The sequence below is a fragment of the Sarcophilus harrisii genome, chromosome 4 (genome assembly GCF_902635505.1).
Source record: "Sarcophilus harrisii chromosome 4, mSarHar1.11, whole genome shotgun sequence".
Classification (NCBI taxonomy): domain Eukaryota; kingdom Metazoa; phylum Chordata; class Mammalia; order Dasyuromorphia; family Dasyuridae; genus Sarcophilus; species Sarcophilus harrisii.
In genome coordinates this window covers 360,621,464-360,627,463 of record NC_045429.1, presented here as the reverse complement: position 1 = coordinate 360,627,463, position 6,000 = coordinate 360,621,464, and positions in this window count along the sequence as shown.

The following is a 6,000-nucleotide window of genomic DNA, read 5'->3' as shown; positions in this document are numbered from 1 at the left end:
ACTCATCATGGTATAATAGAATTCAGAGCTACAATGGACTTGATAATCTAAATCTTTCATTTTATATATAACAAACTGAGGTTCATATAGTAGAAATTATTTTCCCATTGTCACAACAGAGCCAAGATTCAAACTTGCTTCCCCAGATTTTAGTAACATTGGCTTCAGCATTTCCTTCAAGGCAGAATAACCATCCTAAATCATAATGCAGTGTAAAATATTAGTCAGATGCTAGGGTTTCTTTTGCTGTTATTGTTTCTAATAGGGTATTCCTTCAAGGATAAAACTCAATATTTTCAAAAAGGGATAATTAGGAAGTGGTGATTTAGGCTCCCCAAAGCCTTCAACAATGGGGCTTTCAAGGAGTTCTTTTGACTTCAACCACTACTTGAATGAACCACCTAGGTGGGAAGGAGCAGTAAAAGCTATCAATAATGACAGTTCCCCTCAAAAGGAAAATTAGGTGAGCACAATGGAAGATTTCTCTTCTCGAGTTCAAACTTGGCTTCAGACATTAGTTGGGTGATCCTGTACTCACTTAACCCTATTCACCTCAATTCCTCATCTGTAAATTGAGCTAGAAAAGGAAATCACAATAACATTCCAGTATTTCTGCCAAGAAAACCCCAAATGGGGTCATGAAGTATTGGAACATGGCTGAAAAAAAAAAAGACTCTACAATATCTCTGAAAGGACAGCTATAAGTTAGTGGGGTAAGAGAATTAAAGATGCACAGCAAAATATAGGCTTTATAAAGTACTATAGGTCTGACCATGTCAAACTTCCCTCCTCCCTTCCCCAATATTCACTCAATAAACTTTAGTGGCTCCCTATTACTTCTAGGATCAGCTATAAATTCTATTTGACTTTTAAAGGGGAAAGTCAGGAGAGCATGACCATTGCCCAGATGATGCTACATACAAGTATTAGGAGGTAATTCATAGCCTAGTTCCTTCCTATCTTTGCAGTCTTATATTTTACTCCCATGTTCTCTGTGATCCTGGGATAGCATCCTCCTAATTGTTTCTGGCACAATTCATATCAGTTTCTCACTTTGGGCATTTGGTTGTATCCCATGGCTAGAATTCTCTCCCTCCTCCTCTCTAATTCCTGGCTTCCTTCAAGTCTCTGCTAAAAAGTCTACCTTCTGGGACAGCAAGGTAGTATAGTAGATAGAACAATGGCTCTGGAGTCCAGAAGGACCTGAGTTCAAATATAGCCTCAGACACTTATCAGCTGGGCAAATCAGTTAACCCCAATTGCCTCCAAAAATATAAAATAAAATTCTACCTTTTGCAAGAAGTATTAAGGCTTTCCTTAACATTAGTGCCTTGCCTCTGCGCAATTCCCAATTTACCTTGTACATATCTTGTTTGTCCATAGTTGTTTGCATGTTTTTCCTCCCTTCCCCCCTTCCATTAACTTATGGGCTCCTTGAGGACTAGGATTGTTTTTGCCTACCTTTGCATTCCTAGCTCTTAGTACTATGTCTAGAATATAGTAAGTACTTAATACATGCTTGTTGATTTAACTTGACCTTTTTTGCCTTTTCCTGTTTTATCTCTTATTCCACTTAGAAGCTGATAGTAGATATTTGATGACTCATCAATATTAACATCAAAAGCCAAAACAGTCAATCTTTATATAGTATTTTAAGGCTTATAAAGTGCTTTATATAAATTGTTTCATCTAAGCACATCTACGTATGAATGTGGCCATTTCCTCCATTGGTAGAGGTTCCAAAGCATCCATACCTTCTTATCCTAAGAAAACTATTATTTAGAGAACGTAAAAAGAGACAGTGGAAGCTGAATTCATGCATACTCCATCCCTCCACACATAACACATATGAAATTCATATGCTATTAATATGCATACTCATGTATTTCAATCTTGTGTCATACAAAAAGCACTTTCACTTTCCCAACACTGTGTAATTTTCTTCTTGAATATCTCTCAACCCCATCCTCCCTGTAACACAGGCAAGTCATTCTATCGACTCAGAAAAAATGAAGAATTCCAGTTCAAGGACCATATAAAAGTCAACATCTGTATTTTCCTTAGATCAAGTTCAAAAGGAAGGAGTCACAATAACTTTGATCCTGAGCCTAAGTATTATTTTTTTAAAAAATTATTTATTTTTAGATTAATCTTTTAATTAACAAATTTTATCTTTTTTCTTCCCTCCCTCCACCATTGAAAAAGAAAAAAAAAAACTTTAACAAATATGCAAAGTCAACCAAAACAAATTCCTCCATTGGGCATGTCCAAAAAATGTCTTGTTTTGTACCCTGAGTCCATCACCTCTCTGTCAGGAGGTGGGTAGCATGCTCCATCATCAGTCCTCTGGAATCATTACTTGATTGTGATTGTGTTGATCATCATTCTTAAGGCTTTCAAAATTGTTTATTTTTACAGTGTTGTTATTGCATAAATTGTTCTTCTTATACTACTCACTTCACTCTGCATCAGTTCATTCAAGTCTTCCCAGGTGTCACTGAAACTATCCCTTTTGTCATTTCTTATGTAAGCCTAATAGATTATTTTAGAATATGAAAGATTATTCCAGACTTCTAATGGAAATTATTTCAGGAATCTAATAGTTATTAGCTCACAATTCTAGACTTGCTTAAGAAATTAAAACCTACCTCTTGAGAGAAGACATGATGTAGATAAGAAATAATTTTATGGTGAATGCTACTTAAATCTCTCAAGTAGTGGGTTTTAAGTCCCCTACCATGTCTTGTTTGTATTTAACTGAAATGTTTCAAAAATCCAGTTTGTTGGCATAGTGGAAAATTATTGGAAGTGATGTTTGTACTTTGAAAAAAGTTGATCTATAAATTCCAGCCAAAATCAGGGTGATCCCTCGAATTCTCTTAACCTCATCTTATATTATAAAAGTTGAAAAACCTGTAGGAATCATGTCCAGAGTAATGAGTGAACTATTCATTGTTGGACCCCTTTATTTGGATTCTGACTATTTTTTAGCAATGTCATACATACGATTTATGATTGGTTGTACTGTGTACTGATGTACTATGTACTATGATCTTTGGCATTCTTTGTAATTTTCAGATTTTAACAGATTTTTTTTTAGAATTCTAAGGGATTGTCTCTTACAAGATTGTAGATCATAGAGGATCATCAGAAATCATGTAGTTTGACACCCTCATTTTAAAGATGAGGAAACTGAAGCCCAAGAAAATGATGGCTTACTTAAGATCACATCAGTTGTAAATATTAGAAGTGGGGCAAGGTAGATGTTGCAGTGAATAGAACACTGAATCAGAATTCAGAAAGACCTGAATGCAAATCTTGTCTTGGAAATGACTAGCTATGTGACCCTGGGCAAGCTATTTAATCTCTCAGGGACTCTGTCTCCTCATTTGTAAATATAGGAATAATAATAGCACCTATCTCTCAGGATTGTTGCAAGAATCAAATAACATTTGGAGAGTACTTCACAAAACTTAAAGCCCTATATGAATGAAAGCTATTATTGTTGTTGGAGAAATTTGAACCCAGGCCCTTGGATATTAGAGCCTGGACTTTTTCTACTATAGTTCTATCCTAGAAAGGAAAAATATTTGTTTTTCCCCTGGGCTCCTGTGCTTCCAAAGTTTGGTCCTTGGAGGTCAAGACGGCTGATAGAATAGAATCAATATTTTTAAAGAAGCAAAAACAAACAAAAAGCAAGCCTTTCCATGGCCTATAATTCATAGGTACAGAGTACTGGAATATTATCCTTTCAAATCTCCCTTTGATGATTGATTCCCTAAATCTAGAATGATTCACAAAGAACCAGACAACTTTTCTAGAAATTCTTTTCCCACATGCGACAAAGAATACACAATTTTTCTTTTTTTTTTAACATTTATATTTATATATATAAAAAATTAAATATATATAATATATAGTGTGTTTAAGACTAAAAATATAGTACATAATATTTAAAAAAAAAGGAAAATGAAAAAGGCAGAATAGGAAAAGGTGTGAGGGATGCACAGATACACATTGCTAAAAATCTACGATGGTTTGTCCTAACAAAAATAATATATTTTTCTCTTTTCTTAATTATCATCATGGATCCATTCATTTAATACTGAGGACCTGGGAAAGGAATTTCAACTTTAGAGTCAGGGACCAAGTATGCAAACCTGATAGAGGCTTAGACAAAAATGGCAACCATAGTGTTGATCCTCTTTCTGTGTGTGTGACTGGAGGCCAACTCTTCCAGGTCACTATTGCTAATGAGATTATATCAGGAGCTAGGCTGCCCCCTTTCTAGGTGAAGATGAATTCTGGGTGTGACATCAGGACTTTTCCAGATGTGTAAAGCATTGGAAAGGGAAGAAGGAATGGGGAGTGTCCACAGTACATTGATTCTATTGGGAGGGCCACGGCACTTGAGCACCTCCTGAAATAGAGCCAATGAGAGGGTCCAGAGAAAAGTCAGGAGGTGAGCAAAGAATGATTAACAGTTATATGCAGGTGATTATTATTATTACTGTTATTATTTTTGAGGGCAGGTTCGTACCAAGACTGCCCAATATGGCCTGTGACTTCTCTGCAGCAATTATTTCTCCAGGGATAGAACCTGGAGCTCGCTCACAGTGATGCAAGAAAGCAAGATTTCCCCCCCCCTCCCCCCTTTAAAAAAATTCTGGAATCCTCCCAGCCCCAGCTCAACCAACCCCCAGTTAATCCCAAAGTTCAACCCAGTTGATCAGAAGGAATATAGCTGTGGCCAATGGAACATAAGAGGATGGAATGGCTTGTAGTGGACACTGTCAAGACATATTAGGAGTGGGGAGACAGCATTATGGCATGGGGGTATGGGAATAGGCAAGGGATGGGAACATAGGGGATGTTAAATTTTCTCACCTCTTAACAAAAATAAAGCTTTTCAAATTATTTTACACCTGTGCATTTCAATACTTCATAATCCCCACCCCAGTGCTCGTGGGAAAAGGGGCTTTATAAATACCATCTAGGCAATTCCCTCCATTATACATCAGAAGGGCCAACAGAGGCACAGAGAGGTGTGATGATGTCCAAAGTTGCACAGAAAACGGGAGGAGAGACATTTAATTTCTGAGAGGATGACACCCTTATAAGGGTCATGATCTAGGAAACTGGATCCCAGAATTAGAATGGCTAGTGAGAGTGGGAGAAAACATGCAAAATGAAGGCTCATCCAGGTCATAGGAGCCTTTTACATGTCAGACTAGATTACTCAACTCCACAGTGAAGCTTTTCAGCTTGAATGACCCACCTTAGAAGTCTACATGGATTAAACAAATTGGAAGACTGCCTAATTGCCACTTCAGGGAGTCCAGAGGTTAGGGGAAAGAGATCTCAGAACAATGTGCCCTGGAATCTCCACTGTGGTTTTCCCTCATGCAAAATAATGAAATAAGGTGAAAAAAACTCCCCTGGAATCTTAAGAGAAAAGAAGTTATTTTTCATTCGGGCTTAAGAGCAGTTATATTTTTTGAGGATAGGAGAATGGACAGACTCATTTTCCCTTTCCCCTCCCCAAAATGGAATATGGTGAACTAAAGATCATATCCGCCATGCCCTTATCTCCTAACCCTTATCCTATACTTAGTGTATGTTTGATTATATCCCATCCATGGATTTAGCAGAAAGATTTAAAGGGGCAGAAGATTGGATAACAGAGGCCATGGCTAAAGTTGAACTCCACATAGCACAGTACAATAGTATAAAGCACACTTCTCTTCCCTTACCCAACTTGGGAGAGAGAGGATGCTTGTCCAAAGACATCCCCACTTCTACCCAAAACACAAGTGCAATGATCTCTTGAAAATCTAAGATTGTACAAAAGTTGTAAAATTCCCTTACCTCCTGCTGCCATTTTTTCTCCTATTATTAACTCTTCTCCTGTTCTCCTTTTTATGTCTTAACTAATATAGGTCACTGCTTCTTTACTTCACCTTCCCAAAAGCAGACCAAGAGAGGTCTTTGACCTCTGAG